Source organism: Bos javanicus, chromosome 17 (genome assembly GCF_032452875.1).
Source record: "Bos javanicus breed banteng chromosome 17, ARS-OSU_banteng_1.0, whole genome shotgun sequence".
NCBI classification, from domain to species: Eukaryota; Metazoa; Chordata; class Mammalia; order Artiodactyla; family Bovidae; genus Bos; species Bos javanicus.
Genome location: NC_083884.1, coordinates 41,291,315 through 41,298,642, shown reverse-complemented (window position 1 = coordinate 41,298,642; position 7,328 = coordinate 41,291,315). Strand labels below are relative to the sequence as shown.

The following is a 7,328-nucleotide window of genomic DNA, read 5'->3' as shown; positions in this document are numbered from 1 at the left end:
CTAGGTCATAGAAGACAGTGGGGCTTCCACCCTCTTGGAGTTCTCACCCTGGGCAAGCCACACTGTGTCATGAGGACACTCAAACAGTCCTCTGATGAGGCCCATGAAGAGAAACTGAGGTCTCCCCTGAGAGACAGCCAGTGTGCCCATCCCATGAGCAAGCCTCCTCGGAGGTGGAGTCTCAGGGCCCATCTACATCTTCAGAAGCCAGGAACCACAGCCAGCATATCCATGCAGCTTCAGGAGAGACTCTGAGTGAGAACCCTACCTACCCAAGATGCTCCCTAATTCCTGACCCACAGAAACTGTAAGAGAGGACAAATGTCTAATGTTCCCCAAGATAATATAAAATGGGACAATTTGTTATGCAGCAATAAATAATACATCTTCTGTGATCACAGGACTTGAACTTCTCCCCACCTTCCCCAGAGGAAAAGCATAGTCCTCTGGAGACCCCACAAGGACCCTCCTATGCTGCCTGTGTGCTAAGTCACTTCACTGTATCCAACTCTTTTCGACCCTATGGACTGTAGCCTGCCAGGCTCCTCTGCCCATAGGACTCTCCAGGCAAGAATACTGGAGTGGGCTGCCATGCCCTCCTCCAGGGGATCTTCTCTACTCAGGGATTTAACCCACATCTCTTACAGCTCTTGCATTGGCAGGCAGGGTCTTTACCACTAGTGCCACCTGGAAAGCCCCCTTCCTATCCTGCTTGCCTCCTATTTCCTCCCTGGCTCCACCATCTTCTCACCATCACAAGCCCACCCACAGTGACCCAGTTGCCTTCCTCAGGAGCATCAGGACATCACTGTTCCCTCCCCTCTCCCCTGCTAGCCCATCCCTCTGTGTTCCACTCTCAGGGAGGCCCTCCCTGATGACTTTTCCAGAAATGCAGCTCCCCACATATACCCACAACCACACACATTCTTCTTTCTCTTTCCTTTAGTTTTTCCTTCACTCGCATTACTGTTTAATAGACCTCATATATTATGTATGATGGGCTTCCCTGGTGGCTCAGACGATAAAGCATCTGCCTGCAATGCAGGAGACCTGGGTTCGATCCCTGGGTCAGGAAGATCCCCTGGAAAAGGAAATGGCAACCCAGTCCAGTACTCTTGCCTGGAAAATTCCATGGATGGAGGAGCCTGGTGGGCTACAGTCCATGGGGTCACAAAGAGTTGGACAAGACTGAGTGGCTTCACTTTCACTTTCATTATAGATAATGCCTCTGCACTGGGTAGCTGAGAGCTGAGTTGGTGCATAGATTGTTGTCTCTTCCCAATGTGGATACACTGCCCAGTTTATTGTGTGTCCTCCATAAAGATTTCTCAGATGAATACATGAGAGTCAAGGATGCATGGATATCCAATCAATATTAACTTAAGGGGATTTCTCTGGTGGTCCAGTGGTTAAGACTCTGGGCATCCACTGCAGGGGTTGCAGGTTTGATGCCTGGTCAGGGAACTAAGATGACATGTGCCTTTCAGCATGGTCAAAAGATTTTACAAAATAATACCTTAAAAATGCCACAAATATAGGCTTTTGTGACTGGCTCCCACTTTATAAAGATGCCTCTAAAATTTACTACTAGTTTGCATAGCAAATATACTGGTTCTTAGAATCTGTATCTTTTGTTTTGTTTCATCTTGATTTTCTTCTCTCATTTAGAAGTTCTCTGTTTTTTATATTTCATTCCTATTATTATGTTCTCATTCTACACTGCTTCCAAGACTTCATAGAATTAATATAAATAAATAAAGGCAAATAGTGTTAGTTCTATCCTAAACTCAAAATAGGTGATTAAAACTATCACTGGTTCAGTATATTATAGTAAACTTTTTGAAGAACAAAGATCTAACTTTTTTGTGAACCTTATTTTAAAAACTCAATAAAATGTAATTGTTTTATTTTTCATTGAAGTAAACTTTATTGTAAAATAGTTTACATGATAAATAAGCTTTGGATTGGGAAAGGAACATTTATTTTTAACATTTTGCATCATCAATTCTTATAGCATATTTTTCTAGTGTCACGTTATTCTTGGAAATTTTTGTTTGCTTTCATGATATAATAAAACTCTTCTTGAAAATTAATTGTTTTAAATTGATGCCTTCTTTTGCAAAGAACCCAGGGAGAGTTCTTTTCAACACTAAAGTGAATGATTACACTATCTAGTGAATAAACAGGATTTTTCTGCCTTCACACAATTCACAGTTCCTCATTCTGTATAGAATCTAAATTTGGGATCAGGATAGCACATATCATAGGATTTGAAAAGATCATTTAGCAACTATGGAAAGGAGAAAGGTAGCCTAGATCTTACATCCATACTTATCCAAAAGAGCCATCAAATGATAAACAGGTATTCAGAGATCAAAATGGGAAGTAACTGGTTTTGATTCTAAGGGAAAGGATAAAATGGTACTTCTCAGTATATGTTTCACTTTATAAACTTGTCTTTTGTATTCAGTGAATGGTCAAAAAAGACAATAAAATTAAAAAACATATCTATCTATACACACACACACACACACACACATATATATATATCTTCTCATATGTATGTAGTTGATATACTTTACCTAGCATACGAAATAGTGTTAACTTTCACAAAATAATCACAGACTTAATACTTTTGTAGATTTTATTTTTTATTTATTTTGCTATTGAAATATAGTCAATTTTTTGTTCAGTCACCAGGTCATGTCCAACTCTTTGTGATGCTATGGACTGTAGCATACCAGGCTTCCCTGTCCCTCACGATCTTCCAGAGTTTGCCCAAGTTCATGTCCACTGAATCACTAATGCCATCGAATCATCTCATCTTCTGTCCCCCTCTTCTCCTTCTGCCTTCAATCATTGTAAATAGTTGATTTACAGTGTTTCAAGTATACAGCAAAATGAATCAGTTATACACACACACATACATGTCTAGATTATTTTTTGTTATCGATTATTACAAGATACTTAAAATAGTTTCCTGTGCTATACAGTATGTCCTTGTTGTTTATCTATTTTATATACAGTAGTGTGTGCATGTTGAAGAAGCTCTATACAGTCAGCAAAAACAAGACTGTGAGTTGGCTGTGGCTCAGATCATGAACTCCTTATTGCCAAATTCAGACTTAAATTGAAGAAAGTAGGGAAAAGCACTAGACCCTTCAGGTATGATCTCAATCAAATCCCTTATGGTTACACAGTGGAAGTGAGATATAGATTCGAGGGATTAGATCTGATAGACAGAGTGCCTGATGAACTATGGATGGATGTTTGTGACATTGTACAGGAGACAGGGATCAAGACCATCCCCACGGAAAAGAAATGCAAAAAAGCAAAATGGCTGTCTGAGGAGGTCTTACAAATAGCTGTGAAAAGAAGAGAAGTGAAAAGCAAAGGAGAAAAGGAAAGATATAAGCATCTGAATGCAGAGTTCCAAAGAATAACAAGGAGAGATAAGAAAGCCTTCCTCAGTGATCAGTGCAAAGAAATGGAGAGAAACAATAGAATGGGAAAAACTTGAGATCTCTTCAAGAAAATTAGAGATACCAAGGGAACATTTCATGCAAAGATGGGTTCAATAAAGGACAGAAACGGTATGGACCTAACAGAAGCAGAAGACACTAAGAAGAGGTGGCAAGAATACACAGAAGAACTGTACAAAAAAGATCTTCACGACCTAGATAATCATGATGGTGTGATCACTCACCTAGAGCCAGACATCCTGGAGTGCGAAGTCAAGTGGGCCTTAGGAAACATCGCTATGAACAAAGCTAGTGGAGGTGATGGAATTTCAGTTGAGCTATCTCAAATCCTAAAAGATGATGCTGTGAAAGTACTGCACTCAATTTACCAGCAAATTTGGAAAACTCAGCAATGGCCACAGGACTGGAAAAGGTCAGTTTTCACTCCAATCCCAAAAAAGGTAATGCCAAAGAATGCTCAAATTATCACACAATTGCACTCATTTCACACACTAGGAAAGTAATGTTCAAAATTCTGCAAGCCAGGCTTCAACAGTATGTGAACTGTGAACTTCCAGATGTTCAAGCTGGCTTTAGAAAAGGCAGAGGAACCAGAGATCAAATTGCCAACATCTGCTGGATCATCGAAAAGGCAAGAGAGTTCCAGAAAAGCATCTATTTCTGCTTTATTGCCTATGCCAAAGCCTTTCACTGTGTGGATCACCACAAACTGTGGAAAGTTCTGAAAGAGATGGGAATAACAGACCACCTGACCTGCCTCTTGAGAAATCTGTACACAGGTCATAAAACAACAGTTAGAACTGGACTTGGAATAACAGACTGGTTCCAAATAGGAAAGGAGTACATCAAGGCTGTATATTGTCACCCTGCTTATTTAACTTATATGCAGAGTACATCATGAGAAATGCTGGGCTGGATGAAGCACAAGCTGGAATCAAGATTGCTAGGAGAAATATCAATAACCTCAGATATGCAGATGACACCACCCTTATGGCAGAAAGTGAATAAGACCTAAAGAGCCTCTTGATGAAAGTAAAAGAGGAGAGTGAAAAAGTTGGCTTAAAGCTCAACATTCTGAAAACAAAGATCATGGCATCTGGTCCCATCACTTCATGGGAAATAGATGGGGAAACAGTGGAAATGGTGGCTGACTTTATTTTTCTGGGCTCCAAAATCACTGCAGATGGTGATTGCAGCCATGAAATTAAAAGACACTTACTCCTTGGAAGGAAAGTTATGACCAATCTAGATAGCATAATAAAAAGCAGAGACATTACTTTGCCAACAAATGTCCATCTAGTCAAGGCTATGGTTTTTCCTGTGGTCATGTATGGATGTGAGAGTTGGACTGTGAAGAAAGCTGAGCACCGAAGAAATATGCTTTTAAACTGTGGTGTTTGAGAAGACTCTTGAGAGTCCCTTGGACTGCAAGGAGATCCAGCAAATCCATCCTAAAGGAAATCAGTCCTGGGTGTTCATTGAAAGGACTGATGTTGAGCTGAAACTCAATACTTTGGCCACCTGATGTGAAGATCTGACTCATTTGAAAAGACTCTGATGCTGGGAAAGATTGAGGACAGGAGGAGAAGACAGAGGATGAGATGATTGGATGGCATCACTGACTCGATGGACATGGGTTTGGGTGAATTCAGGAGTTGGTGATGGACAGGGAGGTCTGGCGTGCTGCAATTCATGGGGTCGAAAAGAGTTGGACACAACTGAGCGACTGAACTGGCTGAACTGAACTGTGCGTGTTAGTCCCAAACTCCTATTTATCCTTCCCTCTACAACCTTATTTTAGAACAGCTCTAGATTCACAGAAAAATTTAATCATACAGGATAGAGTTCCCATATACCTCATCCCTACTCTCTCACAGTTCCCCAGTTAGTAACATCTTGCATTAGTGTGGTACCTTTGATATAATTGATCAACCATTATTGAAACATTTTTATAAAATAAAGTCTGTTGTTTGATTAGAGGTTAATTTTTACATTGCTCAGTTCTATGGATTCTGAGAAATGTATTATATCAAGTACCCACCATGATTATTACATTATCATGCAGATAGCTTCACTGTCCTTAATCCTCCGCCATCACTCCCCTCCTCCCTTGAACTTCTCACGACTACTGGTCTTTTTAGTATTAATATCTCCATAGTTTTGTTTTGTCAAGAATATCATATAGTTAGAATCATACAGTGTGGAGCTCTTTTAGATTGGCTTCTCTGACTTTAGAATATGCATTTAAAGTTTCTTCATGTTTTTGTTGTGGTTTGATGGTTTCTTTCATTTTTTGTTTTTTTTTAATTTTATTTTATTTTTAAACTTTACATAATTGTATTAGTTTTGCCAAATATCAAAATGAATCCGCCACAGGTATACATGTGTTCCCCATCCTGAACCCTCCTCCCTCCCAATACCATCCCTCTGGGTCGTCCCAGTGCACCAGCCCCAAGCATCCAGTATTGTGCATCGAACCTGGACTGGCATCTCGTTTCATACATGATATTTTACATGTTTCAATGCCATTCTCCCAAATCTTCCCACCCTCTCCCTCTCCCACAGAGTCCATAAGACTGTTCTATACATCAGTGTCTCTTTTGCTGTCTCGTACACAGGGTTATTGTTACCATCTTTCTAAATTCCATATATATGTGTTAGTATACTGTATTGGTGTTTTTGTTTCTGGCTTATTTCACTCTGTATAATAGGCTCCAGTTTCATCCACCTCATTAGAACTGATTCAAATGTATTCTTTTTAATGGCTGAGTAATACTCCATTGTGTATATGTACCACTGCTTTCTTATCCATTCATCTGCTGATGGACATCTAGATTGCTTCCATGTCCTGACTATTATAAACAGTGCTGCGATGAACATTGGGGTACACGTGTCTCTTTCCTTCTGGTTTCCTCAGTGTTTATGCCCAGCAGTGGGATTGCTGGATCATAAGGCAGTTCTATTTCCAGTTTTTTAAGGAATCTCCACACTGTTCTCCATAGTGGCTGTACTAGTTTGCATTCCCACCAATAGTGTAAGAGGGTTCCCTTTTCTCCACATCCTCTCCAGCATTTATTACTTGTAGACTTTTGGATCACAGCCATTCTGACTGGCGTGAAATGATACCTCATAGTGGTTTTGATTTGCATTTCTCTGATAATGAGTGATGTTGAGCATCTTTTCATGTGTTTGTTAGCCATCTGTATGTCTTCTTTGGAGAAATGTCTATTTAGTTCTTTGGCCCATTTTTTGATTGGGTCATTTATCTTTCTGGAGTTGAGCTGTAGGAGTTGCTTGTATATTTTTGAGGTTAGTTGTTTGTCAGTTGCTTCATTTGCTATTATTTTCTCCAGTTTCTTTCGTTTTATTAGTAAATAATATTCTACTGTATGGATGTACCACAGTTTGCTTACCCACTCATCTATTGATAGACATCTTGGTTGCTTAACAATTTTTAGCAATTATGAATAAGGCTGCTAGAAAGATTAGATGTAAGTATCAATACTTTTGTGTGAATACCTGGAAGCATGTTTACCAAATTATATGGTAAGACTGCTTATCTTTGTAAGAAACCACCTACCTGTCTTTCAGAGTAACCACACCATTCTGCAGTCCCACTTGCAATGAATGAGAGTTCCTATTGTTCTAAGACATTTTCATAATTTGCTACTGTCAGATTTTTGGATTTGAACCGTCCTAGTAGGTGTATCGGAGAAGGCAATGGCACCCCACTCCAGTATTCTTGCCTGGAAAATCCCATGGCTGGAGGAGCATGGTGGGCTGCAGTCCAGGGGTCACAAAGAGTCAGACACAGCTGAGACTTCACTTTCACTTTTCACTTTCATG

General features: G+C 39.9%; 1 protein-coding gene across 1 annotated transcript in view; it reads left to right on the top strand.

Moving 5' to 3' along the window:
* The first annotated feature begins 31 nt into the window (after positions 1-31).
* TMEM144 (transmembrane protein 144) overlaps positions 32-7,328 on the top strand; it is a 68,295-nt gene continuing 60,998 nt past the window's right edge. Inside the window, exon 1 of the mRNA XM_061384332.1 lies at positions 32-255. The gene's annotated coding sequence lies outside the window, so the exon portion shown is untranslated. The remainder of the gene's footprint in view (positions 256-7,328) is intronic.